Source organism: Acinonyx jubatus, chromosome B2, assembly GCF_027475565.1.
Source record: "Acinonyx jubatus isolate Ajub_Pintada_27869175 chromosome B2, VMU_Ajub_asm_v1.0, whole genome shotgun sequence".
Lineage (NCBI taxonomy): Eukaryota > Metazoa > Chordata > Mammalia > Carnivora > Felidae > Acinonyx > Acinonyx jubatus.
In genome coordinates this window covers 57,796,812-57,821,933 of record NC_069385.1, presented here as the reverse complement: position 1 = coordinate 57,821,933, position 25,122 = coordinate 57,796,812, and the positions used below count along the sequence as shown (strand labels likewise).

At 33.8% G+C, this 25,122-nt stretch overlaps 1 long non-coding RNA gene across 7 annotated transcripts in view; it reads right to left on the bottom strand.

Moving 5' to 3' along the window:
* Window positions 1–25,122, bottom strand: part of LOC106975272 (uncharacterized) — a 1,087,042-nt gene that overhangs the window by 454,767 nt on the left and 607,153 nt on the right. For 5 of the 7 annotated variants that reach the window (XR_008298440.1, XR_008298436.1, XR_008298435.1 and 2 more), the window contains one exon: window positions 24,176–24,274. The exons of the other annotated variants lie outside the window; for them this stretch is intronic. This is a non-coding gene — a long non-coding RNA (uncharacterized LOC106975272). The remainder of the gene's footprint in view (window positions 1–24,175; window positions 24,275–25,122) is intronic. 7 annotated transcript variants of the gene reach the window in all.

The following is a 25,122-nucleotide window of genomic DNA, read 5'->3' as shown; positions in this document are numbered from 1 at the left end:
CATACGATAGTTTGACTTTTAGTTTTGTGACTTTTAATTTTTTGAGCACCCTTCATATTGTACCAATTTACAACCCCAACAGTGCATAAGTGTTCCCTTTCCTCCAAATCCATGCCAGCATTTGTTATTGCTTGTCTTTTAGATGATGGCTTTTCTAACAGGCATGAGGTGATTGCTCATTGTGGTTTTAATTTCCATTTCCCTAATGACTAATGATGCTAAGCATTTTATCTTTTCTTTCATATATCGTCTTTGAAGAAATATCTATTCAGGTTCTTTGCCCACTTTTAAATTGGGTTATTTGTTTTTTTGCTTTGAGTTGTATGAGTTATATATATATAATATGTATATATTCTGCACATTAATCCCTTATATACATATATATACATATATACACATGTATATATATACATACATGTATATATATACATATATATACCCCTTATATACATATATATACATATATATGTATACATATACATATGTATATGTCTATACACATGTATATATATATATACATATATATATACATATACATATACAGATATGTCTATACACATGTATATATATACATATATATATACATATATATACATATAATATGTGTATATTCTGCACATTAACCCCTTATCGGATTTATCGTTTGCAAACAATTTTTCCATTGCATAGGTTACCTTTTCATTTTGTCTATGGTTTCCTTTGCCATACAAAAGCTGTTTAGTATGATGTACTCCCACTTGTTTACTTTTAATTTTGGTGTTTGTGCTTTAGGTGTCATACCCAAAATATAATTACCAAGACCCATGTAAAGGAGCTTTATTTCTATGTTGTCTTCTAGAATTTTCATGGTTTCAGGTCTTACATTTACGTTTTTAATCCATTTTAAGTTAATTACGATGAGTGGTATAAGATATGAATTCAGTTTCATTCTTTTACATCTGAATATCCAATTATCCAGTACCATTCATTGAAAAGACTATCTTTTCTCCACTGAGAATTCTTGGCTTCCTTGTCAGGTATTAGTTGGTTATATATACTTGGGTTTATTTCTGGCCTCTCAATTGTCTTCCATTGGTCTCTCTCTTTTTATGCCAGTACCATACTGTTTTGATGACTACAGCTGTATAGTATAGCTTGAAATTAGGAAATGTGATGCCTTCTGCTTTGTTCTATTTCTCTTTATTTCTTTGGCTATTCAGTATCTTTTGTGGTTCCCTATAAATTTTATGAGGTTTTTCCACTTTTGTAAAAATGATATTTGAACCTTGACAGAGATTGTATAGGATCTATAGATGGCTTTTGTTAGTATTTACATTTTAACAATATTAAGTCTTCCAATCCATGAACACAGAATAGCTTTCCATTTATTGTATCTTTTATTTATTTCATTAATGTCTTATATAGTTTTCAGAGTAAGGATCTTTCACCTCTTTAAATTTACTCCCAAATTGATTTTTTTCTGTTATTGTAAGTGGGATCAATTCCTTTACTTCTTTTTCAGAAAATTCTGTCAGTTTATAGAAATGCTGCTGATTTTTACATGTGAATTTTGTATCCTGCAACTTTACTTAATTTATTGATTAGATCTAACAGGTTTTTTTGTTGAGTCTTTAGAAATCTTTATATATAAAATCATGTCATTTGCAAACAGAGGTAATTTTACTTCTTTATTTCCAATTCTGATACCTTTTATGTTTTTCTTACCTAATTGCTCTAGCTAGAACTTGTAGTAGTTGTTAAATAAAAGTAATGACAGTGGACACCCTCTCTTGTTTCTGATTTTAGAGAAAAATCTTTCAGCCTTTCATCATCGAGTATGATGTTAGCTCTTGGCTTGTCATATATGGCCTTCACTATGTTGAGATATGCTCTCTCTATGCCTAATTTGTTAATAATTTTTGTAATTAACAATAATAAATATTGTTAATAATTTGTTAATAATCTTTATTTGTTAATAATATAATGAACAGATATTGAATTTTGCGAAATGCTTTTCTGCAACTATTAAGGTGACCATATGATTCTTTCCTTCCATTATATTATTGTGATGTATCACATTGATTGATTTACACATTTTGAACCATCATTGCATATCAAAGATAAATCCCAGTTGATCATGATATATGCTATTATAGCATCAATGTGCTATTGAATTTGATTTGGTAATATTTTGTTAAGAATTTTTGCATCTATATTCATTGGGGATATTGGCTTATAGTTTTCTTTTCTAGTATTTTCCTTTTCTGGTTTTGATATCATGATAATGATGACCTGGGTAAATGCATTTTGGAATATTCTCTCGCTCGTCTTTGATTTTTTTTTTTAATTATTTGAGGAGGATTGACATTTTTTCTTAAATGTTTGGCAAAATTCACCAATGAAGCCATTTGGACCTGAGCTTTTATTCACTGGCAGTCTTCTATTACTAACTCAATCCCTTTATTGCTAATTGGTCTATTCAATTTCTATATTTTCTTGATCCAGTCTTGGTAAGTTGTACATTTCTAAGCATTTTCCTGTTTCTTCTAGGTTGTCCAGTTTTTTGGAATGTAGTTGCTCCTAGTAGCTTTTGAATTTCTGTAATATCATTTGTAATGTCTCCTTTTTCATTTGTAATTCTGTTGTTCTGGGTCCCCTCTCTTTTTTCCTTGGTAAGTCTAGCTAAGCATTTGTCAATTATGTTTATCTTTGCAAAGAACCGTTAGTTTGGTTAGTATTTTTTATTGTGTTTCTGTTCTCTATTTCATTTATTTCTGTTCTAATCTTTATTATTTCTTTTTTTGCTAACTTTAGACTCAGTTATTTTTCTTTCCATTTCTTAAGGCATAGAATTGGGTTGTTTACTTGTGATCTTTCTTGCTTCTTAATACAGGTGCTTATTGCTAGGAACTTCCCTCTTATAATTCCTTTTTCTGCCTCCCACAAGTTCTGGTATGTTGTGTTTCCACTTTCATTTGTCTTAAGAAACTTTTTAATTTCCCCTTTAATCTTTTTTTGATCAATTGGTTGTCCAATAATTTTGAAATTAACAAGACTAATTTTGGAAACTATCAAGACTTACAACCTGAGAACCACAAGACACTAGTGATCTGAAAAAGGCCTTTTAAAAAGCTTGAATACTCAGACTTATCTGCTCCAGGGCCCACCTCAGAAATAGCACCCAGACTTAAAGCGAAGGAGGCTTATATGCTTATATTAAAACCTTGGCCTGAGGGGCAGGTATCTAATTTAACTTACACACTTAGGAACCTGCTGAAGCACTCCCCTTTGGGAAACTGACAGATATTAGCACATCCTCAATTATAGGGAGCTATTAAAAATAGAATAGGCTGCTTGGACCAGCACAGAGGTTTGAAAGACAACCAAGAACAGGGGCAGGGATGAACAAAAAGTTTCATATTACGTACGAGGCCATTTCTTCAAGACTGTAAGAGATGGTTGTTTAATCTACTATATAGACACCAACACAGAGTGGTGTCTGGGTGGCTCAGTTGGTTAAGCATCCAACTCTTGTTTTGGGCTTAGGGTTGTAAAATCAAGCCCTGCATCAGGCTCCACACTTGGTGTGGGGCCTGCTTATGATTCTCTCTCTCCCTCTACCACACTTTCTCTCTCTCTCAAAAAGAAAGAAAGAAAGAATGAAAGAACAAAAGAAAGAAAGGAAGGAAGGAAGGAAGGAAGAAAGAAAGAAAGAAAGAGAAGCCAACACAGAGAATCGAGCAAAATGAAAAATGAAAAGACACAGAAATATGTTATTTGAAAGAATAAGATAAAACTTGAGAAAAAGCCATAATGAAATGGAGTTAAGTAACCTACTTAATAAAGAGTTCAAAGTAATGGTCATAAAGATGATCACTGAACTGGGGAGAAGAATAGAGAAACACAGTGAGAACTTCAACAATGAGATTAAAAATATAAGAAAGTACCAAATAGAAGTCACAGAGCTGAAGAATACAATAACTGAACTGAGAAATATACCTGAGGGGTTCAAGAGCAAACTAGATGAAGTAGAAGAAAAGGTAGTCAACTCAAAGTCAAGGCAATGGAACTCACCCAATCAGAGCAGCAAGAAGAAAAAAAAAAGGAAAAAAAGTGAATATAACTCAAGTAATTTATAGGATAACATCATATGGGCTCAAATCATTTTAGAGCTCCCAGGAGAGGAAAGAGAAAAAGGTAGAAATCTTATTTTTAAAAAAATGGCTGCAAACTTCCTTGAAAGGAAAAAGACATACAGATCCAGCAGCCAGAGAGTTCCAAAAAAATGATGAACACACAGAGACCTGCACCAAGAGCCATTACAATCAAAATGTCAAATGTTAACTACAAGGAAAGAATCTTAAAAGTAGCAAGAGAAAAACAATTTGTTATGTGCAAGAGAATCCCCAGGAGACTATAAGCCGATTTCTTAGCACAAACTCTGCAGGTCAGAAGGGAGTGGCATGATGTACTCAAAGTGCTAAAAGGAAAAAATAAAAATAAAAACAAACTAAAAAAACTTACTTCCAAACTATAATGCTTTACCTGACAAAATTATCATTCAGAATTGAAAGAAAGATGAAAGTTTTCCAGACAAGCAACAACTAAAAGGGTTCATCATCCACAAACTGGTCTTACAAAAAAATGTCAAGGGGACTTCTTTAAGCTGGACACAAAAGATACTAATTAGTAATAAAAGCACATATGAAAGAATATATCTCACTGAAAAAGCAAATACAAAGTAAATGCAGTGGATTAATTACTTATACAGCTGTAAGAAGGCTAAAAGACAAAAGTAGTAAAAATAACTATGATTACAATAACCAGTTAATAGATACACACAAGATAAAAGATGTAAATATATGGGGTGCCTGGGTGGCTCAGTTGGTTAAGGGTCTGACTCTGGCTCATGTCATGATTTCGGGACCAGTGAGTTTGAGCCCTGCCTCAGGTTCGGTGCTGACAGCTCCAAGCCTGGAGCCTGCTTCAGATTCTGTGTCTCCCTCTTTGTCTCTCTGTCCCTTCCCCACTCATGCTCTGTCTCTCTCTCAAAAATAAATAAACATTTAAAAACTTAAAAAAAAATTTAAAGATGTAAATGTGACAACAAAAACATAAAACATAGTGAAGGGAAAGTAAAATGATAGGCTTTAGAATGAGATCAAACTTAAGTTGTTTTCAACTTAAAATAGACTATATAGATATAAGTTGTTATATATAAGCCTCATGATAACCACCAAGCAAAAACCTATGGTAAATAGACAAAAGATGAAGAGAAAAATATATAAGTTTACCACTAAAGCAAATCATCAAACTACAAAGGAAGAGAACAAGGGAAGAAGAAAGGAACAGAGAGGGACTACAAAAACTAGAAACCAATTAACAAAATGGAAATAAGCACATGCCTATCATACAATTACTTTACATATATATAGACTAATTTCTGCAATGAAAAGACATAGAATAGCTGAATAGATAAAAAAAACAGACCCATTTATAAGAGGCCTACAAGAGGTACACTTTTTGTTTTTTAATGTTTATTTTTGAAAGAGAGAGAACTCACACACAAGCTGGGGAGAGGCAAAGAGAGGGAGACAAAGGATCTGAAGCAAGCTCTGTGCTGACAGTGGACAGCATGATGCAAATTCACAAACTGTGAGATCATGACCTGAGCTAAAGTCAGAAGCTTAACCAACTGAGCCACCCAGGTGCCCCAAGAGTTACACTTTAGATGTAAGAACATATACAGACCAAAAGTGAAGTGGCAGAAAAAGACCTTTCATGGAAATGGAAACCAATAGAATGCTGGAGCTGTTATACTTATATCAGCCAAAATAGACTTTAAAACGGAATAAATAAGAAGACATAAAGAAGGGTGTTACATAATAATAAAGAATTTAATCCAACAAGGGAATATAACATTTGTCGATATTTATGCACCCAAAATAAAAGGACCTAAATACATAAAGCAAATATTAACAGACCAGAAAGAGAAATAGATAGCAATATAATAAAAATAAGGGGTTTTATTTTTTTAATGTTTAGTTATTTTTGAGAGACAGAGAGACAGAGCATGACTGAGGGAGGGGCAGAGAGAGAGAGAGAGAGACACAGAATCTAAAAAAGGCTCTAGGCTCTGAGCTGCCAGCACAGAGCCCAATGTAGGACTCAAACTCATTAACCTATGAGATCCTGACCTGAGCCAAAGTCCAATGCTTAACCAACTGAGCCACCCAGGTGCCCCAAAAGTAAAGGGTTTTAATGCCCCACTTACATCAATTAATAGTTCATTCAGACAGAAAATTAATAATGAAATAACAGCCTTAAACAACACATTAGATCAGATGGACTAATAGATATTTACAGAACATCCTACTCAAAAGCAACAGAACACACACTTTGGTCAAGTGTACGTGGAACATTTTTCAAGATATGTTAGGCTGCAAAATAGACCTTAAAATTTTTGAGTATTCAAGTTATATCAAGCATCTTTTCAGAGCATACCGGTATAACACTAGAAATTAATTACATGAAGAAAATTGAAAAAATTCATACATGTGGAGATTAAACAATATGTTATAGAACATCCAAGGGGTCAAAGAAGAAATCGAGAAATTTAAAAATACCTTGAGATAAATGAAAATGGAAATGTAGCATACCAAAGTCTATGGGATGCAGCAAAAGCAATTTTTAGAGGGAAGGTCATAGCAACAAATTCCTACCTCAAGAAAAATCTCAACAACTTAACTTTACAACTCAAAAACTAGTGAAAGAAAAACAAAACACAAAATTAGTAGAAGGAAGGAAATAACAGAGCACAGCAGAAATAAATGAAATAGAGATTTAAAAAACAGTAGAAAAGATCAATGAAACTAAGAGCTGGTTCTTTGAAAAGATAAACAAAATTGACAAACCTTTAGTAAACTACCAAGAAAAAAAGAGAGAGGCTCAAATAAATAAAATTAGAAATATATTATGATACCACTTACACCATAGAAACACAAAGGATCATAAGAGACTACTAAAACAAGTATATGCCAACAAACTGGACAACATAGAAGAAATGGATAAATTTCTAGAAACACACAACCTTCCAAGACTGAATTATGATGAAATAGAAAATCTGAACATACTGATTACTAGCAAGGAGATTCAATCAATCATCAAAAACCTGCCAACAAACAAAAGTCCAGAACCAGGTGGCTTCCTGGTGAATTCTACCACACATTCAAATAAAAATTAATATCAATCCTTCCCAAACTCTTCCAAATACATTTTTTGGGGGGCCAGAAATACCCTGATACCAAAACTGGAAATGATGGAAAGAAAGAAAGAAAGGTAAAATTAAATAAACAAAAACGGATGTCTAAGTGATTCAGTCAGTTGAGTGACACTCTTGTTTTCAGCTCAGGTCATGAACCCATGACCTGAGTTTGAGCCCCATGTCAGACTCTGTGCTGGCAGCGTGGTGCCTGCTTGGAGTTTCTCTCTCTCTCTCTCTCTCTCTCTCTCTCTCTCCCCCCTCTCTCTTTCTGCTCCTCCCTGCTTGCACTCTCTCTCAAAATAAATAAATAAATAAATATTTAAAAAATGAATGAATGAGAAGGAAGGAAGGGGAGGAAAGAAAGAAAGGGAGAGAAAATTATAGGTCCTCATTCTTATTCTACTTCTCTCAGGTACTCCCTAAACTTTTTAAATAGATTAAATTCATTTTTTTAACACTTCAGCATACGTCTATAATTTGTCTCAAGTTTGTACTACACTATGTAGGGAAAGCATTTGGCTGGATCTAAGAGTAACCCTCATCCTTCTTCTATCTCTTTTACAATTCATGTTTTGCCAAAAATTAAAACCTATAGTTGCAAAATGATTCTAGTCTTGTCTACATCTCTGATGTTATACTTTTTTTTAATGTTAATTTATTTTTGAGAGAGAGAGAGAGAGAGAGAGCAAGCAGGGGAGGGGCAAAGAGAGGGGAACAGAGGATATGAAGCAGGCTCTGAGCTGACAGCAGCAAGCCCGATGTGGGGCTCAAATTCACAAACAATGAGATCAAGACCTGAGCCAAAGTCAGACACTAAACTGGCTGCGCCACCCAGATGACCCTCTGATGTTATACTTCTAAAGCTTGAAAACAGTTCTCTATTCAGGTATGGAATTTGGGACCATTCATCCTCTATGGAACAAGAATATTTTCTAGAGAAAAATGTATTCTATGAAGCCTCTTTTCTCTTTTTTTTTTTCTCAACACCTGATATTATAGAACATTTACTTTATTATTTTTCTCCTCATCAACACAATAGGTTGACACATCTCCTACATAGTTCAAACATCCATTAGTCTTTTTTTTTATGAACTTTATCTTATCCACTAATAGTTGAACTCAAACTATGGTCTCCAAAATATATTACAAAACAAGAACAAAAACAAAACACCAAGTTTATTTAAAAATAAACAAACAAACAAAAGTCTGTCAGTATTGACTAAGGAAGATAATTTGGAGAGAAAGAATGTGTAACACGCACCAGACAAATATATGCATATCAAAACACTGTATTATGAACACAGCTGAGCCCTGAACATGGATATGAATCTTTTTCCCACCATTGTCTCATTCTGACTACCTGATCATCATTAAGTAAAAGAGGCTTTTACACAGTACACTTTGCCCAAAACAAACATGACTGATCTAGCCATTAAAGGTTCTAAAAGAGTTTCTTCCAAATTCTGGCACTCTAGATACCTGCTCAATTAGAAAACATATATGTATTTCCAGATACAAATATGTCTTAATCAGTTTGGACTGCTAAAATGGAATATCAGAGATTTTGTGGCTTTAATAACTATGTTATACATAATGATATAGATTATTTATATATATGTATATATACATATATACATACACATATATATACATATATATGTGTATATATATATACATATATATGTATATATACATATACATACACAAAAAATATATACATATATATATGTATATATATATTTTTTTTCCTCTGGTACCACTGCATTAGTAAGATAAATATTTCTATGGAGAAGTAGTTAAGTCAGATCTTAGGTATAGCATTAACCCATAGGTCATATAGGTCATATGTAGAATTGCAAGACCCATGAGAGTGATGATGATTATCAATAATTTTTGGATAAAGGTTTCAAACTGTTTATTCCCTAGATATTCTATATTTTGATTTTGATTTAGACAATACCAACAAATGGATGGAATAAAACTTATTAGTGAAAAATATTTTTCTGAAGAACTTATTTTGTCCTTCTCAACTTTTTCCTTGACCTTATCTTTCTATTCTATTAGTGTTTTCTCATGGTCCTGATATATTTATATATTTTTCAATTTCACTGTAATTTATATACTATGCTAAGACAACTCAAACATTTGTGGACAACAGAGTGCATATATTTAATTAAATAAAATAATCATTTATTTTCATTTTTCATTTTTATGCTTCCTTCCACCTTAAACACCAATAAATAATGATAATCTCTGCAGCAAACCATGATTTCAGTATAGCTCTGACATTTACCAGTTAGCAACTTAACATTTGAGATTTAGTGTCAGCATTTATAATTTGTTGATATTAACCTCATTGTGGATACTGATGTAACTAATAAAAGTGTTTGCTCACTATATTTTACACTTTTGACATTAATCATCATTGTCTCATTTTTGCCCACAACACACCATCTTTAATTCCTTTACTTTGCCTCCCCTAAGAAAAACATATACTATTTCCTAGGTGCGGGAACAGTTCTAAAATCAAGTATTCAAGGAAGCTTTGGGACCCTCTCATTATTCATGTCATGCATTTTCTGGCCTTTTCCCTATGCTCTGTAAATACCTCCTATTAACACAGTTCCTTCTTCCATCCTGCTACTTCTACCACTAAATGCAATAAGTCAGAAATTAATTGGGAATTGCTGAAGTTTTAACCTGATTTTTTTTTTATTTCTCAAGCATAAAATTAGCTAGGCACTAAAATCAATTAAAGCAGGACTATGCTACTATTGATAAAATGCCAAAAAGCATTTCATTACTCTAAACATTTAACATATTTGACAAGATAATACTTTCAGCCTCGCATAGAGTTGGACAGAAAAAACATTGAGCTGATCTGGACACATCCCTATTTATTTTCTCCATGTGTTGAGAATCCAATTAAGGTGGGATCAAAATTAATGATTAATCAGTATTTTTTAAAGATGGCTATTGCGAATGACTTCCTATTATTTAAAGATTTTCATACTGTAAAATACATCATAAACTCAAAAAAGTGCTTGTATTTTATGGTCTTAATAACAATGATACTATTTGATAAAAGCACACATGTATTTATCACCTACCTTAAGATTTAAAATATAACCAATACCTTTGAGATCCTCTGCATGTCCCTTCCCAATAAACTAACAGTCTTCCCTGAAGAGTTAACAATCACTATTCTAAATTTGCTGGTATTTATTTTTTAAATGATTACATGGTACATGTATATTTCCATAAATAGCATACTGCTTGGTTTTGTAGGCATTACCATTATATAAATGGATCCATCCATCTTGTCTCTTCTCATGTGATTTTTTTTTAATTCCTAAATATTATGTTTGAAATTGATATATTTTTGTACTCGTTTCCCAGGTTTTGTATATCCTATCATATAAATATATATATTTAGTATTCCATGGTTCTTTTGCCTATTTGCTATTTGTTTTCTTTAGCTTATTGTTCCATAAATGTGTGTGTGTGTGTGTGTGTGTGTGTGTGTGTGTTTTCCAGATAAAAATTTGTCTTAATCAGTTTGGGCTGCTATAATGGAATACTAGAGACTGTGTGGCTTAAATAACAAACACTTCTCACAGTTCTGGAGGCTGGGAAGTCCATGGATCAGGGTACTAGCAGATCTAATGTCTAATGAGGTAACTTTTCCCGGTTTGTACATAGCCTCTTTTCCTTATATCATAGGGCTGAGAAAGATAATCTCTCTCTGGCTTCTTAGAAGGCTAGCCCTTCTAGCCCCTTCATGAGGGCTCCACCTTTTTGACCTAATTACTTCCCAAAGATGCTGCTTCCTAATACCATCATGGCACGAGAGGGGTGGGGTTGGGGAGGATCAGGACTTCAACCTTTTGGGAGGACACAAACAACACATCCGTTACAAAATCTGCAGTTAGCAATAGATAGTAAATCTTTCTTGTCAGTAATATATGTATGGGACAAATATTTTCTCTCCAGTTGTGTATTTTGGCACTCCCATTATGCTATATTTACAAAAATAGTTCTTAATTTTAATGCAATAAAATTTTAGCTTCACTGACTTCAATTAGATGAAAGCATAAATGTTAGAACTTAGCACTTTACATGTCTCCTAATTTGTCCTTCATAGTTTTATCTCTTATTTTTCTCTGCTGCATTCTAGATGTATCTCTTCTAATTTGTTTTTTATTGCATTAATTTTCTCTTCATTGCATCTAATTTTTGGTTTAATCTGACCTTTATGTTTCATATGTTTCTAGAAATGCTATAATGTGCGTTTTCAGGTCCACTGATCTGTAGAAAGTCATATATCTTAATTTTGATACTTTTTTATTTATTTAAACATATTTAGTATACTCAATATTCTCTGATGACAATTTGAACAGTCTGTGAATATCTCATTCTGTAGTTTGTGTTTCTATTGACTCTAAACAAGTCTTAATTCTTTTTGCATGTGTCTTATGAATTTGTTTGTTGTTGCTTTTGTTTTTTAAAAAATCATGGTTCCTGAGAAGTATACTGTAGTATTACCTTAAGGCTTGTGTTTAATTTGTATACAGTTTTATCAGGCACTTGAGAATCAATCTCAAATAAATTTTCCAGTTGTGGGTTTCAGAATTAATTATGTTATTTGTAGTTCCTAACCCAGGATAAATGGTTATTCATTCTCGGGAAATTTTGTTTTTTCACTTTTTTTTTTCTGAAGCCACCCAGAGGCAAAGATTTTTTATTTCATGCCAAAGGACAGGTTTGTTTTCTCATTTTAGACACAGAAAGGGTCACATTTTGAGGGTTCTGCCTTAATTCTGAATCTCTCATTCACCGCTCCACTATGTATGTTTTAATATTTATCACTCACATGTGGTCCCTAAAACCGAAGCTCTGGATCAGTCCTCATCAACTGGCAGATCTCTGAAGGTAATACCCATCTTTAACGCTTGCTGGTTTTTCCAGATTTAAGCTTTCTGGTTATAGCTTCCGAGGATTTCTTCACTTTATTGCTCTTGAAGGATAAATTTTAAATATTTTCTTGTATCTTAGGTGGTTTTGCACCACAAAGGCTGAGTTACATCACATTATTTTTTGTGCTTTAAGTAGAATCATTTAACTGGCAAACTGAAAAATGTATTCCTTAGTATGAGACACATGTAGTTGAAGTATGAGTGACATATCTCCTAAGATTGAGTTCATACCCCAATAGGTACACAGAATATTTTTTTGTAAGCCACATTTCTTTTTTTTTTTCTTTACAAGTTTTTAGTTAAATCTCAGGTAGTTAACATACAGTGTAAATTTAGTATCAGGGGTAGAATTCAATGATTCAACACTTACATATGATACCCAGTGCTCATTACAAATGTCCTCTTTAATCCCTATCCCCAGTTTAACCCATCCCCCCATCCATCTCCACTCTGGTAACCATCAGTTTGTTCCCTATAGTTAAGAGTCTGTTTCTTGGTTTTCCTCTTTTTCCCCCATGTTCATTTGTCTTGTTTCTTAAATTCCACATATAAGTGAAATCATATGGGATTTTCTTTCTCGGACTGACTTATTTCACTTAGAAATAGATCCATCCATGTCATTGCAAATGGCAAAATTTCATTATTTTTTATGGCTGAGTAATATTCCACATCTTCTCTATCCATTCATCAGTCAATGGATATTTGGGTTCTTTCCAAAATTTTGCATGCCACATTTCTAAGATAGAGTCCCAATTTAGGAACTAAGGCTTATGCATACATATTGGATCTTAGGTACCATGTGGTTCCACTCTGTTTATGTGGTTTCTCTGCAACACATTACTGAGCATTATATCTGGTACCAGGCACACAGGAAGGCCCAACTGTCTCAGCAATGGAGGCAGTGTAGTTGTCTATCTTTGTTAACTGAAGCATATAAGCAAATTCAATTAGGTGGACGTGACAATCAGACTCTTCAAAGAGAAGCATATTTGTTTGAGTTGAATTGATAAAGAAGCAAACAAATCAAATTATTTGACTGTGGAGCTCATACTCTTATCATTGCACTATAATTCCCAGAATTGCTACTTCAGAAATGGAACTTGATTCCTAATTGGTATACTCATAAGAATATGAACACCTACTCATTAAAAGCACAGGTTCATATTTAACTGATAAAGGCACATTAGTTAGCAAAGCTGACTCTAGAAGCAAATCTACTATATAATAATTTTTGAGATTACCATCTGCTAATAAGCACAAGCTTATCTCTAATATATACTTTTACAATTAGATGGTAATCCAAAATGTATTTAATATATACACCTAAATGTATTTACTATGCTTTCATTTGAGAAAAAAATCATAATTCCATATTTTGAATACCCTCAATACAATGGCCACCAAAAATTTAAGCCAAAACCGAGAAAAAAGAAGGGTCTGTGAGTTCTGGTTAATTTGTACATTGATCCAGAACTACTTAAAATTTTTACTCATCTTTTCTTTTTACTTTATATTTTATATATTTTTTAATTGAAAACTTTAAGGAACATTGCAAAATCCAGTGCTTCCCAAGGAGATGGACAAGAATGAATGTGTATAATAAAGATGAAAGAAAATATATTTAGTCTATGTCATCCAAATAGCAATCTTCAAAGTCACAATAAATTAAATTAGAGGAAACTGTGTTCTGGAATAGCAAAGATCATCTTTTGAAAGCTTTTCTACCCCAAAATGAAATTTATATCCTTAACAAATAATGAGCTTTCCTTCCCTAGAAGAATCCACCAAGAGACAGGTTATAGCTCTGAGATGCTATACCAGGTGACCCAGGGCTGTGAGTCTAGGCTGTCTTTCACAGAATCCCACTAAGCCTGCCTCCTTTCATAGTCTTTTGCTCTTCTCCTTGATGTTTATAGGTTTGAATGCTTAGATTTCATTTATGGAGTCTGTGCCCTAAAATTGCATTTGTTCCAACAAGCATTTTGAGCAAAAATATAGCTTCTAACCATTCAGACATGGCCTGTGGGACTCAGTGGATCAAGCAGGAGATGACAGATGCAATTGGTTTGTAGAAATTTTCAAGTCTTAAGAGAAAGATCTCCTAGGAAAAGTGGCACGTCTACTGCCGCTTTTAAAGTGACAGAGCAATAGATCTTGGGTTGCCTCAGGTGCTGCCTGAAGAATCAATAAAGTCTCTTTAAAGACCCACTGATGTTTCATGAAAGGCATCCAAAAACATTCTATTTAGAATATCCATCTTATTTCCTTGTGAACAATGTAACTCCCTTACGGGTAACAAATTGAGAAAAGCTTGATTTGTCTGTTTTAAAGGGTATCTGTTTTAATAGAGGACATTGGGAGGTAATTTGGAAATTCTCCTTTTGGAAGGGAGTCCTCAACTGTGTTTAAATGAAAAGTGTCTCATTTAGGGAAACATTTATTTCATGAAAGTATTTTGGAGTTATTCAAAGACTCTCAGTAATACCTTCTAAAAATTGGTATATAAAAAGTCTTAATCATTATTTTTATTGTTACTATTTAATTCAAAAATCTAAAATTTACAACTTCTTTATATGACGTTAGAACACATCATTGCCAAGTAATCGTATGTTAGTGGACTGTCTCTCATTCCATGAATACATAAACTGAGATTATCAATTTATTAAAGCATTTGCTAAGGCCTTCTCATTGGAAAATGGGAAGAATACCTTCCTCACAAAATTATTGCTGATATTAAATTATCTAAATGCTATCAGACATAAATTCTGGGTACATTAGTATGTCAATATTATATTCTTACTTGCTGAAATATGAGTATACTATTTATGACTCAGTATTTATGAAAGTTTATCTCATATTCTTTGGGTATGACCATAAAATATCAAGTCAAATTTGACAAATACAATTTCCTATAAACTGTATGCATCTAAAAGTTTCATAATCCCTATTCTTGGCATCACTTTGAAATTTATTCACAAAACTTATTTGAGCTATCTCCAAAGAATTTGAAACTGTTTTTCATGATAAGTTTTGTGATAATGGTAGTGGAGAATCAGTAATTTTTTTTTATTTTAAAACATAAGTTTACACACAGTAAAAAGCCAAAGCAATGTAGAGAAAATAGACAAGTAATTAAACAGAATGAATATAATAGCATGAAAATTTTGGGATAGGGGAAGGAGAAAACAGGCTGTAGAGATCTAAAATTCATATATATTAATACTTACAAAGCCATGTATAGGTTTCCTCACATAGAGCAGGGAGTGTAAAAAGGGGATTTTAAAAGAATATAGGACACATGGGTGTGTGCAAACGTGATGTTTCCTTTAAGTATTTCCAACAACAACAAAAAAGACAAGCCTTATGAATACATCCCTTTTGTGTAAAGCACTAAATGTTCTTGCTTCCTAGGCTAGGAGACATAGTATCAATGAAGTTTGCTTACATGTTTCTGTTGTTGTTGAAATTGTAGTAATTAGTTTCATTTTTTGATAGTATTCAGGGGGAAATATCGAATTAAACTGCCGTAAGGTAAATTATACACCTTCTAGTACCTATAGCTGTCATCATTTAGAAGATTCACACACTTAAGTCCTTGGTTTAAGAACACATTTCACTTTGATATCTTCTTTAGTGTTTTTAGATAGATAACTATTTTACCAAATATTCTTAAATCCATGTAAATAGTCCATGCATGCAAGAAGTAACTAAGCTTATCTTAACACGTTTCTTTCAGTTTCTTGGGTTTGTTTGATTGTTCTGGCTATGTTTTGGGAATCAGTTTTCATTTGGAACTTGGTTTCTATATGCTACTGAAAGCTGGTTAATTATCTGGTCTTAGTAATAGAATATGAAAAATAACAGAAGTGCCACTACTATACTACGTTCAATACTAGCATGGCCAAACTCCTGATCACTGACAAAACCAAATGCCAGCAAGGATGTGGTGCAACAGAAGTTCTCATACATTACTGGTGGGAATGCAAAATGGTACACCACTTTGGAAAACGATTTGGCAGTTTCTTATAAAATTAAACATGCTCTTAACCATACAATCCAGCATTTGTACACCTGGGTGATTACCAAAAGGAGATGACAACTTATATCCACAGGAAAACCTACACATGGATGCTTAGTGTAGCTTTATTTATAATTGTCAAAACATGGAAGCAACCAAGATGTTCTTCAGGAGATAAATGGATTAAAAACTATGGTACATCCAGACAATGGAATATCATTCAACACTAAGGTTGAGGGAGCTATCAAGCTATGAAAAGGCGTATTATTATGTGCATATTAACATGCAACCTTAAATGTATATTATTAAGTGAGAGAAGCCAATTTGAAAATGATATATACTATATGATTCCAGCTATATGACATTCTGGAAAAAGCAAAGTCTTGGGGACAATAACAAAATCAGTGGTTGCCAGGGGTGAGGAAGGAGAAAAGGATGAATCGGAAGAGCATAGAGGATTTTATGACACTGTAATGGCAGATAAATGTCATTATATACTTTTCAAAATCCTTAAAATGTAAAACACCAAGAATTAACCCTAATATAAACTCTAGACTTAGGGTGATAATACATTAATGTAGGATCATTAATTATAACAAATATACCACTGTGCTGCAGGATGTTGACAGTGGGGGAAGGTGTATGTGTGTGGGTGCAGGGAGTACATAGAAATTTTCTGTCTTTTCTGCTCAGTTTTTCTGTGAACCTGAAACTACTCTAAAAAACAAAATGTTCTTAAAAATAAGTCAGTAACAAATGACATTAAATACATTTTGGCATGCAAATGTGTGATGTTGATAATGCCGGTAAAGGTAAGGCAGCAGTTCTTAAATATATATCCAGTCTCAAGAAGTTATCATATCCTTCTGGAAAACTGCTATATGTCAGGTTAAACATAACTGTTGCCTGAATCTTTATCTTTAGAAAAGTTAAAAAATACCAGTCTCTGTAGTTCCTGAGATTTATCATCATCATTTTCCCCTTTGCTCTCTGCCCTTAGTCAAAATTACATTTTATTTGTTTTAAATAAAGAAACCCTTATACTTCCCTAAACAATGTGATGTGGAACCATGATGACTATACAAGATTTCCTATTACAGATAATGAGGAATAGAATGGTGTTCTATGAAAGAGAACTTTCTGTTCACCTGCTGAATCAAAGAAAAGGGTTTCTGATGAAATATTCTCATTAGTAGAGGCTACCACACACACAGGCATGGAATGATTTGAAAAGAGGAAAAAAGGAAGAGAAGGAAGAAAGAAAAAGGGAGTGGGGAGAAAGGAAGAAGAGAAGAACTAGAATACCAGTAAAAATACATTTTATTCTACCTCCATACTAAATACACTTTAATCACAATAACTCACATTGCACTTCAGATTCCTAGAGTTCATGAGTATCATATTTTGAGGATAGTTATTGAACTATAGATGTTCAGAAGTCTTGACTGATACAAAAGAGAAAATTATAATCAAGCCAGATTTTACTCTAGTAAACTTGGTTTATTTTTTGAAAGCACTGGCTGACATTGTAAAACATATCCCATTGATAATGACGCTAGATGACCAGAGGTAATATTTAAGTATTTCTCTTGAAAAAGACTCATAAGTGCAAACAGAGTTTTTCCTCAAGATATAAAAACCCACTAACTTGAAAAAAGAAAGCATTTTTGAAAGAGTTTTTGGACAGTCCAAATTATAAATTCCTTGCTATTTATAAATAATGTTACATGAATCTTTTTAAGTTAGTGTTATCATTTTCTTCTATTATATTGACCTATTCTGTATCTAAAATGCACAACCAACTAAAAATAATTATTGGATACTCACAGGAGAACAACTAGAACTCCACATTTAGCTGTTATTGTTAAAGGGGATAGTATTGCTGTGATATCTTTTCTCTGTAACATGACTTGCTTTGTTTTAACTTCAAGGATATTTTTAATATTTAACATAAATGTCCCTACTGGAATATATAGATTTTTCAAATAAAATTAATGGAAAATAATATGTTTACATAATATGAATCCTATGTGAATTTTTATCCATGTTTATACTACAAATTTAGCAATAACTGTAATAAAATAGAAATTTAAATCAAACAAACAGAATCTGCTGTAGTTTTATGTGCCAATACAGAATCATTATTTCATTGAAAGAAAAAAATCCTTCATAAATGACTTAAATAACAAAAAAAGGTAGAAAATAAAACATGATAGATAATGTAGCTGGATTCTCACACAGAGACACGGGACACCAAGGCTTTTTGTCCAGGAAGCAAATTTATTTGTGCTTCCACAGGCTTAGTGGGCTAAGACCCCAAAAATGCTGAGCCCTGAGCATGACAGAGTATAGTCTTTTATGCAATTTCTAGTTCTTTGTCTCCTATATATAGTGACACATATAGTCTGATTGGACACAGTCCAAGTCCAAGTTGAGTCAAAGTTATGCATATGTATATAGGAGTTGATTGGATCACATTGCACATTGCCTTCCTTTCTTCTGAGAAGGCCTCCACTGCATTCCTTACCACAATACCAATTTTCCAAAGAAATTATGCTTAGTGTGCTTTTATTTTTTGAGGAAAAAATCATGGTACTGAACACTCTAATACAGTTTATGCCCTAAAGTACAATTAGCAAACAAAGAATTGGCCATTATACATTTCTTTAATCTGACTTGACTTCTTTCAGTCCCTTGGAGGAATGAGAATTCCAAATACTAATTACACACTAAAAATAGAACATGCTGTTCATATAAAAGGCATTTCTGAAAATATAAAAGAGCAGCTAAAAAAATCACATTTTAGTAGCTGTGTGTCTTTTTCATTTTGTTTTGGTTGAGAAGTTAATAGCAGAAATATCTGCCTTTCTTCTAGGAACTGCTCCTTTACCCTACTCATGAGTTTGCACAAGAGTGGTATGGAATCTTAGTTCTCTTCCTCTCTTCCCACTATTGATCCATTAAAAGGGGTATGGCTCATAAGAGCTCTTTTCTGTTGTTTTACTTCCTTTTTAATTTCAGAAGCTGGAAATACACATACATACCAATGAGTACCTCCTATTCTACTGGGAGTTGCAAAAATTGAAACATGGGGGCTGTTGACAACTATATTCTCTGGCAGATAGAGAAATATACTCTACCTGCCTCAGGAAAATGTATGCAACACACAGACAGGAAAAGGCATAGATGGGAGCTGGAGGAAAAAAAGGGTGCATAAGGAAAATAAGGGGGTCAGGGGAATCAGTAGAAATTAACTTTGTAAAGGAAATCAGTTGAATCTTGGCTCTCCAATGATTATACCCTTCCTGGTATGAAATAAGGCACCTTTAGCACCCATCCCATAATTTCCTCATTCTGCCTAGGACAGAAGTGAATTTGTGGTATTTTTAACCAAGAGTCCCAATTACTATGGTTATTGTCTTCATAGTTTTTTAGATTGTCTTCATAATCATTACTTACCACTTTGTATTATGTATGGTTTTAAATAAGATTGCAAGACAATTAACATATGAATGTTTCCCCTCTTCTCTTTTTTTTCTCATTCTTTGTCACTCAATAGTTCAGTTATCTGTGATGGAAATTAGAATTATTTAGTGACAGAAGGAAGGTAATGGACTTGACTAGAGATGTCAGCTAAACCTATCAATAAGCTAAGACAAAGAATAGAACTGAGGAGTGCAAAGTCTTATTGATGAGGGAGGACGAGGCAAGCTGAGGGCAAAATACAAGCTAACAGCACCACCCCACCCACCACAGGTGGAATATGTGTGATATTCCCCAGACACTTCTGGCTACTCAAGAACAAAAGAGAAGGATTTAAGTGCTTGCCATGGTAATGTGGGAACCAAGGTAAATGAAAAATTAAATTCCCTTACTGCCTACAGCCCACTGACAATTCCTTGAAACCAGCAGAGTGACCTCACTCTAAGAGCTCAGCTGCCTTAATGATGACACTTTGCTAGGGGCAAAAGAGAATCTTAGCTTAACATTATCCCAACCTGGAGGATCCTATAGGTCTTCTTTCTTCATCTCAACTGCCCCAAGATATATGCTGGCAATCATACTCCAAGCTTATGCCCCCCCTCCCCGCACCCTCATATACATCTGAAAGGTCTCATGACTGAGGTTTTATTAAACGGCAATAAATGGCATTTTTATAGAAACAGCTAGCCCCTCAAGGTCCTGGAAACCTTGCTTCCAAAATTTCTTAGAGGCTTACTCTATCCCTGACCCTCTCCCAACCTGAGGGTATATAATGAGTTACCCAGCACCACCCCGGTGCAGATCTTCCTGCCCACGGGTCCTGTCCCTGTGCTTTAATAAAAATCACCTTTTGCAACAAAGATGTCTTCAAGAATTCTTTCTTGGCAGTCAGCTCTTTACCACCCAACCATCACACCAAAACTATCACTATTGCTGGAGTTTGGGGGAAAACTTAGGTTTTGGTAAGCAAGAGGACTGTAAACAGCCGAAAAATGAGAAAAATTCAGGAGTAAAACAGAGATTAGTGAAGTTATGCTGAAGATCATGAAATTATTTCCATTTTTAAATTAGTTACAAATCTTATAACTCACTCACAGAGATCTGTAAACTAAAGTTTATGATTATAGCCACTCACGCCAGCAATACACACACGCGCGCACACACACACACACATGCATCCAAGAGTGGAATATGACTTAGGTGTTGCTCACAGATTGATATTTCACTTCACCTTTTTAAAAATTTCCTCAAGTTGTTTGTTTTTAGTTTTCCATTCTTGAAGACAGCATACCGAAAATCATATCCATTTTCCTCAATATTTCCTTTCCCCATTTCAAGTGCAGAAAAATTCCTTGCTGGTAAATATAACAGACTGGCCTTATTTTTGTTTTAACCTCATGTTGGGACTTTATATAAGATTCTAGACAAGTCATGTGGAACTTCAGTTGTCACTGTCACAGAGGAGGTATTTTAAATCTCCACTTTCATTTTACAATAATATTGCAGGTAATTGTACATGACTTATGCTTATACTGTCTTATATTTCTATATGTCTTTATGGTGTTTTAAGTACTTCCACCTATTTTGTCCAATTGGATCATAATAGCATCCTGCGAGGCACAGTGATACAGTTCATTGTTATCACCATTTTAGAAAAATAAGCACCTAAAAATTCAGGAAGTCTGAAAAGTTACCCAAGGTCTATGGCTGGCAAATGGAAAGCTAATAACAGAATTCAGTTTTTCCTCACTCTAAATTCAGGATTTTTTTCAGTGTTATTTGATGTTCATACTACATTGACCTTGTTCTAGTGTTTCCATCATACTAGAGACATCTGTGCAAAAGAAGTTTTGCTTCAGTGTTTTTATCCTTGGTTTAAGGTTAAAAAAGAAAAAAACCTCTCTGCTGGTCTCAGCTGGACTCACAACCAAGTCCAGCACCAATACTTTATGCTCAATAAAGAAATATTTCTTACAAAAATGTTTCTTATAGAAAAATAAATGTTTTTCTACAAAAGCTAAATTATACATAATCTGTTTTACAAAAATACACTAGCCTCTGAATATCTCATGATGAGTAATCCCTCAAATCAATTTCCATCCCTCGTCACTTGTGAATACACCATGGCCTGTTCCCTCAGTCAGCTGTGTTGCTCTATGCTGAAGTGACTCTTCTACAGGAAATCATAGATTTTATTAAACAATTATAAGTGAACGTTTATTTTTGGCTAAGCTTACAAAGAATATAGGGAAGCATTTATGATCATGATAAACATACACTCAAAGTATGAAAGCCAGAAAGAAGGGTCTTGCTGTATCAGAGAAGACTCTGGAAAGGGGCTAAGAAGTGATGGATAAACAAGAAGTTGCTGAAGACATGAGAGGAGAGGCTTCCTGGAAGAAGGGACACCAGGTATAAGGTCCAGAAACAAAGGAATTGATGGCATATTCGTGGGACTACAAGTAGATCCAAAGTGAAATGAGGGGCACCTGGGTGGCTCATTGGTTAAGCATCCAATTCTTGATCTTGGCTCAAGCTATAATTTCATGTTTTGAGCCCTGCACCAGGCTTGACGCTGATAGTGTGGAGCCTGTTTAAGATTCCCTCTCTCTCCCCCTCTCTCTCCACCTCTTCTGCTCCCTCTCTTTTTCAAAATACATTAATTAATTTAAAAAAACTATTAAAAATAAGGTGAAATAAACAAGTGAGAGTAGCAGAAATGATGTTTAAAAGTGAGGAGGGGGAGAGTTAAATAAGGTCTTGTATGACATGTGAAGGAATTTAGACCACATCTCAACTGTTACTGAAGGGTTTTAAAGAGAAAATTGATATGATCAGATTTGCATTTAGAATATATTAGTACAATGGCAATGTTTGGGATGTTTTAGAAAGGAGTAATCTATAGGACAAAAACCAGCTAGGAAACTTTTAAGTGCTTCTAACAGAAGGTAATGGTGTCAGGTTTGGGTGATGACAAGGTGCAGGTACAGTATGGAAGTGGTGGCTGAGGGAAGTGGAGATAAAGGAGAAAGTAATTTCAAAAGGCAAGGAAATGTCACACTAAGCAGTGGTATGTGTATTTTATATGGATATTTTAATAAATTTGATGTGGGACAATATTTACATCAAATCCCGAAACCCTCAGTTAATGATAAGGAGTGGCCTGCATGAAAGCAAAGGAGAACGACAGAGAGAAGACCAATATTCCCTTCCTTCATATGCCATCAAATTTTCATTAAGGTATAAATTTTTACTTCTGCTTTGAGAATATACATTTTATGATGATTTGTTAGAAGATAAAAAATTGAAATGAGATTGAAGTATAAAATATTATAAGTGGTTTAATTTATCACTAATCAAGCACCAAAGATGGGGCACCTGGGTGGCTCAGTGAGTTGAGTGTCTGACTCATGATTTCATCTCAGGTCCTGATCTCACAGATTCTGAGTTCGAGTCCTGTGATGGGCTCTGTGCTAACAGCACAGAGCCTGATTGGGATTCCTTCTCTCTCTTTCTCTCTCTGTTCATCCCTTGTTCATGTTCAATAAATAAATAACCTTTTTTTTTTCAAAATTACCAAAGAGAACTTAGTTATTTTTGGAAGATATGACAGTGAGTTCAGACCAAGGGACAATTCTACTTAAAGGAGATAGCATGCTTATTAAGCATCCTAAGTAACCTACTCCCTCGAATATTGAGATAACTGGAGAATTTTTTGTAGTTGTTCAATGTTCCAAATCTCAGACATCCTTTTAAACTATTGTTAATATATCCTTCCACTTATGTGACCAATGATTTGATTTGAATAAAATTTGAGAAATGCTATAGTTAAAAGTATAAACAGGAATATAAAGAATGCAGGGCTTTCAACAATAACAGAAAGAAACAGATGACAAACGGTTTTGAAGCTTGTGATAATCTGTAAAGTTGGTCTAATTGACAACCTAGAAGATCATGCTTATTCATTATGGTAGGTATTAGTGCTATTTGCCATTATTTTCAGCTCTTTAACTTCTTGGCACAAAATAGTATTGTGCTTTCTGGTCCTCTTGAGGTTGTATGAGATTATATGAGTAGCTGTGATTAATGACTTAGGAAAAACAATGGTATGTATCTAACATTATGGATAGACACTGTTGATTGCCATCAGAAATGTTTTTTCTCTCTAGTCTGACCAACAAAACCATTAGCAATGGTGGATGTTCTAAGGATCTGTGATGAACTGACCAGCTGACCAGTTATAGACATATAGTATAAGCAAGAAATAAATTTTGCTGCATTAAGCCACTGAGATATGGGAGTTGTTTGTTACTCCTGCTTACTTAACCCAGTGTTTCTTAACAGATACCCTAATTAATACATAGATTTATGCCAAAAAGGTACTGCTGAAATGATACATCTCAGTAAAAGTCCTGAGACTGGTGCAAAAAATATTGTTAATTGAACGATTTTCACTTACTCTGATCAGTCCTGGGGATGTCTTGATCAAAAATAGGCTGACATGGTGGATGTGGAAGAGGACGTCTTTTGGTTCCTATTAGAATATCTTGCAGCCTATCATCATGAATAAATTAAACAATGCAAAATTAGATGAGATTCTTACAACCTAAACAATGTTGTGTAAAAATTATTAAAGGATTGGGGCGTCTGGGTGGCTCAGTTGGTTAAGTGACTGACTCTTGGTTTTGGCTCAGGTCATGATCTCACAGTTTGTGAGTTCAAGCCCCATGTTGGGCTCCACAGCTGGCAGCAAGGAGCCTGCTTGGGATTCTCTCTCTTTCCCTTTCTCTCTGCTTCTCCCCTGCTTGCAGTGTCTCTATCTCTGTCAAAATAATTAAACTTTAAAAAAATATTAAAGGATTAAATTTTAATTAATAGATTACTTTGAAGTCAAATGGAAATATCCTATTAAAAAAAAGAAATATTCTATTAATTCTTTTGTGTTTTTTTTGGCGGGGGGAGAGGTGAAATTTACATAACAAAATTAGCCATATATAGTCTATCATTCAGTGGCCCTTAGGACATTCATGATTTTGTGGTACCATCACCTCTATCAAGTTTTAAAATTATTTCATTGTCCCCAACAAAAACCCCACACCCATTAGGCAGTCATTCTCCAGCCCTTCCTTTCTCCAGCCCCTGGCCACCATCAATCGTTTTTTCTTTCTATGTTTATATCTATTCTGGATATTTCATAAAGATGAAATCATATAATATGTTACCTTTCAAGTCTGGCTTCTTTCACTTATCATTATGTTTTCAAGGCTCATTTACTTTCAAGCTCATCTCTCTTTCAAGGCTTACCATTTAGCATTATATTTTCAAGGCCCATCAAAAAGGAGTCAAAGGATTCATTCCTTTTTGTGACTGAGTAATATTCCATTTTATGGGTATACTACATT